This window comes from Neophocaena asiaeorientalis, unplaced genomic scaffold (genome assembly GCF_003031525.2).
Source record: "Neophocaena asiaeorientalis asiaeorientalis breed wild unplaced genomic scaffold, Neophocaena_asiaeorientalis_V1.1 scaffold194, whole genome shotgun sequence".
NCBI classification, from domain to species: domain Eukaryota; kingdom Metazoa; phylum Chordata; class Mammalia; order Artiodactyla; family Phocoenidae; genus Neophocaena; species Neophocaena asiaeorientalis.
In genome coordinates this window covers 2,736,103-2,742,587 of record NW_020172638.1, presented here as the reverse complement: position 1 = coordinate 2,742,587, position 6,485 = coordinate 2,736,103, and the positions used below count along the sequence as shown (strand labels likewise).

The following is a 6,485-nucleotide window of genomic DNA, read 5'->3' as shown; positions in this document are numbered from 1 at the left end:
ATTCGATGGAGAAATCAAAAGCTTTACAGACAAGCAAAACCTAGGAGAATTCAGCACCACCAAACCAGTTCTACAACAAATGCTAAAGGAACTTCTCTAAGGAAACACAAGAAAAGAAAAACACCTACAAAAACAAACCCAAAACAATTAAGGAAATTGGTCATAGGAACATACATATTGATAACTACCTTAAACGTGAATGGATTAAATGCTCCAACCAAAAGACACAGGCTTGTGGAATGGATGCAAAAACAAGACCCATATATATACTGCCTACAAGAGACCAACTTCAGACCTAGGGACACATACAGACTGAAAGTGAGGGGATGGAAAAAGGTATTCCATGCAAATGGAAATCAGAAGAAAGCTGGAGTAGCAGTACTCCTATCAGATGAAATAGACTTTAAAATAAAGAATGTTACAAGACACAAGGAAGGACACTACGTAATGATCAAGGGATCAATCCAAGAAGATATAACAATTATAAATATATATGCACCCAACATAGGAGCACCTCAATACATAAGGCAACTGCTCAGAACTGTAGAAGAGGAAATTGAAAGTAACACCATAATAGTGGGGGACGTTAACACCTCACTTACACCAATGGACAGATCATCCAAACAGAAAATCAATAAGGAAACACAAGCTTTAAATGACACAATAGACCAGATAGATTTAATTGATATTTATAGGACATTCCAACCAAAAATAGCAAATTACACTTTCTTCTCAAGTGCGCACAGAACATTCTCCAGAATAGATCACATCTTGGGTCACAAATCAAGCCTCAATAAATTTAAGAAAATTGAAATCATATCAAGCATCTTTTCTGACCACAGCTCTATGAGATTAGAAAACAACTAAAAAACGTAAAAAACACAAAACACATGGAGGCTAAACACATGGAGGCTATTTATTACTACTTCAAAGCTTTTGCACAGCAAAGGAAACCATGAATAAGACGAATAGACAACCCTCAGAATGGGTTGTCTCCTTGCAAATGAATCAACGGACAAAGGATTAATCTCCAAAATATATTAGAGGCCCGCGTACCGCAAAAAAAGAAAAAAAAAAAAAAATAAATAAATAAAGACACATGCACCCCAGTGTTCACTGCAGCAGTATTTATAATAGCCAGGTCATGGAAGCAACCTAAATGCCCATCGACAGACGAATGGATAAAGAAGTTGTGGTACATATATACAATGGACTATTACTCAGCCAGAAAAAGGAACAAAACTGGTTCATTTGTAGAGATGTGGATCCATCTAGAGACTGTCATACAGAGTGAAGTCAGAAAGAGAAAAACAAATGTCGTATATTAACACATATATGTGGAATCTAGAAAATGGTGCAGATGAACCGGTTTGCAGAGCAGAAATTGAGACACGGAAGTAGAGAAAAAAACGAATGGACACCAAGGGTGGAAAGTGGTGGAGGGTGGGGGTTGTGGTGGGATGAATTGGGAGATTGGGATTGACATGTATACACTGATGTGCTTAAAATGGATGACTAACAAGAAAAAAAAATTCAAACTATTCACTCAAAAATGGGTGCATTTTTTTGCATATAAGTTACACCTCAAAGCTGTAAAAACGTTACCTTTGGGGTGATGCAAGTGCTGTAAGATTAGAGCAGATATTATGGAGATGGTTGCACAACTCTGCAAACATACCAAAAATCACTGAATTGTACATTTTAAACCTGTAAAATATATCTCAATAGAGCTTTTTGTTTTAAAGTTAACTTTATTTGCATTTGCTTTTTTGGGTGCATCAGCTAGTAATGAACAGTAGTAGCTCAGGGGCTTAATGCATAAGACAGGAGAGTTAATTTAAATCCTAGAGTCTGAGCTAAGATGGTTTTTACATTTTTTTTTCTTTTTTTTTTTTTTTTTTTGCGGTATGTGGGCCTCTCACTGTTGTGGCCTCTCCCATTGCGGAGCACGGGCTCCGGACGCGCAGGCTCAGCCCGGCCATGGCTCACGGGCCCAGCCGCTCCGAGGCATGTGGGATCCTCCCAGACCGGGGCACGAACCCGTGTTCCCTGCATCGGCAGGCGGACTCTCAACCACTGCGCCACCAGGGAAGCCCGGTTTTTACATTTTTTAAGTGTTGCTTAAAAAGAAGAATATGCAACAGAGACTGTACGTGGCCCACAAAGTCTAAAATATTTACTATCTGGTCCTATACAAAAAAGATTGCTGATCCCTGATTTAAACTAACTTACTTGTGACTAGCAAAGTTAATCAAAGGAAGTTTTAAGACAGAGAGGGCGAGAAAAAAAAAAAGAAAAGGCAGAAACACCAGCAGCGTTTGTGACTGGGGCGAAGGAGATGCCAATTACAAAAGAGAAATTCATTTATACTGCTCCTTCGGAGTGAACTGTGTAGCGGCAGTGAGTGAATTTGTGTGCCCTTGAACATGGAAAGATGAATGGACAGCAGGGGCATCCACTCCCAGGAGGATGCTGAAGGGGATGCTGGTGTCAAAAAAGGCCACCCTAACCAGGACAGCACTGGACACATACCCTCACCCAGCTGAAAGCAATTCTCCTCTTCCATGACATCACTTCCCCCTCTCCATTAGGTCCCTCCCATCACCCTACTACCTCTCTCTCCATTTACAACCAAATTCCTCAAAGGGCTGACTGTATACCACAGTCATTCTCTCCCATTCTTCTCCCCCCATTCTACTTGGCCCCCCACCAATCTAGCTTTCCACTCCACCAAACTGCTCCAGTCAAGATCACTAACGAAATCCATGTTACTAAATCCAATGGCTATTTTCCCTCCTTCTCCTGGATCTACCAGCAGCACTTGATGGTCAATCACACCTTCCTCCCAGAAACATTTTCTTCACTTGGATTCCAGAATACTACACTTTCCTGGTTTTCCTCCTACCTCTAACAATGCTTTCTGTCTCCTTTGCTGGTTTTTCCTCACCTCCCCCCTCAGCAGCCTGACCCCTAAATAGTGAACACAGTCTTCCTCTAAATAGTGACTTCAGTCTTTGACTTCTCATTGTCTACACTCTCTTCCCAGTCTGCACTTTCCTTCAGTCTCATGGCTTTAAATACTCTCTATATACTAACAACCCCCAAACTGACATCTCCAGCCCTCACCTATCCTCTGTGTTGCACTCTTCCACATCCAAAAGCCTATTGGATGCTGTAAACATGTCCAAGAGCAAACTCCTGACCTTCCTCCAAAATCTGCTCCTCCCAAGGTCTGTTCCACCTCAATAAATGGCAACTCTATCCTTAGAGTTTTCAACAAAGAGGAAACATAACTGTCCAATAAACATACAAAAAGATATTCAACCCTACCTATTAGGAAGATAAAATTAAAACAAAGAGATACCATTTCATACTCATTAGATTTGCAAAAATTTTAGTCTGATGATCCCCATGTGTTTACAAGAAAGTGGAAAAAGAGAATTTCTCAACTGAGGAAAATTCCTCCCCCCAAAAAAACATGAAGCAGAAGAAAACTCTAACTGTATACTCTAAACAGAATTAAATATATCCAAAAGCATTTAGGAATATATATTTTAAAAAACTCACCTTGAATCAGAAATTTAAAAACTAAGAACAGAAACATACCAAAAAAACATAGTGATATGACAGAAAAAAAAAATAATCAAACTAAGGGGAAAGAATGGGAGAAAAAGACTAAATTTTCTCAGAAGTGAATAATAAATTACAAGGTGCCCAGGGGAAAATAAACTCAAAAGAAATGATGCAGCCACTTTGCAAAACAGTCTGGCAGTTCCTTAAAAAATTAAACGTAGAGTTACCATATGACCCAGCAATTCAAATCCTAGGTATATACCCCAAAGAAATAAAAATATATGTCTGCATAAAAACTCGTACACAAATGCTCATAACAGCATTATTCACAAGAGCCAAAATGCAGAAACAACTCAAATGTTCATTGAGAGATGAATGAATAAACAAAATGTAGTATCCCTGTACAATGGAATATTATCTGGCCATAAAAAGGAATGAAGTACTGACACACAGTCAAACAGGGATGAACCTTGAAATCATTATGCTAAGGGAAAGAAGCTAGTTGCAAAAGACCACATATTGTATGATTGCTTTATATGAAACGTCCAGAATAGGCAAATCCATAGAGACAGAAAGTAGACTGGTGGTTGCCTAGGTGCGGTGGGGGGAGGGGGGCATTGGGGGGAGTGGGCACAGCGTTTCTTTTTGGTGGGATGAATATGTTCTAAAACTAGACTGTGATGATGGTTACACAACTCTGTGAATATACTAAAAACCACTGAATTGTAGACTTTTAAATGGGTGAATTGTGTGGTATGTTAATTATATCTCAGTAAAGCTGTTACCAAAAAAAAGAAAAATCAACTGACAGAGATCCCATACTAAATGTGAGTTCAGCATTTACAAATGCAAAGAATTGCCCAGGAAAGCCCTTACAACAAAGACGCCACACTGGCAGCACAGAACGGGACCAAGTTAGAGCCCACAGAACAAGAGGGCGATCAGCAGTTCAGAGGAAGCCAGACCTCAGGAGAGCAGGGCATGGCTTATTCTCCCAGCCACAGTGGCTGGATGCTGTCACACTTCCTCAGTAGTGAGGAGCTGGAAGTGGATACAGAACCCCACTGTTGCCTACCATTATTCTACTTTGCTTTCACGGATGAAATGTATTTCTCTCACACACAGAACAGGCTAAATAAACAGGGGAGTAAGGGCATTTTAAAAGGTGTAAGTACAAAGGTTAACCATTAGAACAAAAATAAAAACCTTCCTCTTTTTAAAATAAAAGAGCAAAAACTACACCTCATAGCAAAAAGAAATAGCAAATATAACAAAATACACATGATTATAAAATATTACGATAGACCAAATATATCAGTCCTAACAATAAATGTGGTGGGCTTATTAACTCATCTACTAAAATAAACAGGTACAATTTGGCTCACAAAACAAGGAGTTGTATAAAAAACATATCTAAAACAAAGTGATTGTGAAAAGTTAAAAATAAAAGGATGGCCAAATTATACAAGGCAAATGGAAACAAAGAGAGCAGGGGTGGCAAACCAAGAATCAGGCAAAGCACAATTCAAGCCCCAAAGCATTCATCATGCCAAAGAAAGACACTTTTTAATGCTAAAAGCCACAATCCTCGATGAAGAGAGAACAAATAAAAATACACATATTTACATGAATATAACAGTGCAACCACCTTTATGAAGCAAAAACTACAACAGATGCAAGGAGACACAGATAGAAACACTAATAATAGGAGACTTTCATATACCACTCTCAGTGCTGTATTAGACAGATTAGGTAAGCCAAAAATGAGATAGAAGATCTAAACAGCATAATCAACAGGGTAAATCTTAAGGATATTTATCAAACTCTACACTCTGATACTAGAGAATACTCTTCTGAAGTGCCCACACCACATCACCAAAAATAATCATATATTAGGTCACAAAGGAAACATCAGTAACCTCCACATAATAGAACTATTACAAGCAATACTCTCTGATCATAATGCAATAAAACTAGAATTTACTAATAAAAACAAAAAAGAGAAATTCCACCTAGAAATTTTAAAACCTCTTATTAAACAACTCCTGGGTACTCTAAGGTAAATTTTTAAAGAAATAATGACAATAAAAGCACTACATATCAGATTCTATGGGATGCATTTAAAGCAGTGATCAAAGGAAAATTCATTGCACTAAACATATTTATCAATAAAAATGAAAGAATAAAAGTAAATAAATTTATTTCCAAGGTAAAAAAAAAGAAACTAAAAAATAACAAAGCACAAGGAAGGAAACAACAAAAACAAAAGTAGAGGAAGAGAATAGAAAACTAGATCTAAGTAATAATTCAAAATTCTGTAGTTTTTGGAAAAATTAAAATGGATAAACCACTAAATAACTTATATAACTTGCCTAGGAAAAAAGAGAGAAAGCACAAATATACAAAATAAGAAAGAGCAAAGGGAAAATAACCATTGAAATAGAAGAAAAATTTTGAATCGTAAGAGATTATATCCAATAAATTTAAAAGCCCAGATGTAAGAGATAATTTGTTAGAAAAATAGAGATTACTAAAACTGACTGCATTAAAACGCTTAAACGGACCAACTTCCATAAAAGAAACAGAGAAAGTTATTAAGGAAATATCCCATAAAAAAGCATCAGGCCCAGATCGTTTCACAGGGGAATTCTACCAAACCTTCAAACATCAGATTGCCTCAATGCTCTATACATTATTCCAGAGCTGGTATATCACTAGAAGGATCAAGCCTACAGAAACATCAACCTTTCAAGGAGATGAACCAGCCAAGAAGACTGAGAAAGAACATCCTCTGAGGAAGGAGGGAACCCCAGAGCATAGAAGGATGTTTCAAGAAAGGAGACTTTTGGGCTTCCCTGGTGGCGCAGTGGTTGAGAGTCCGCCTGCCGATGCAGGGGACATGGCTTCGTGCC

General features: G+C 38.0%; 1 protein-coding gene across 16 annotated transcripts in view; it reads right to left on the bottom strand.

The window, feature by feature from the left end:
- BCLAF3 (BCLAF1 and THRAP3 family member 3) overlaps positions 1-6,485 on the bottom strand; it is a 54,172-nt gene that overhangs the window by 45,295 nt on the left and 2,392 nt on the right. The gene's annotated exons all lie outside the window — the stretch shown is intronic.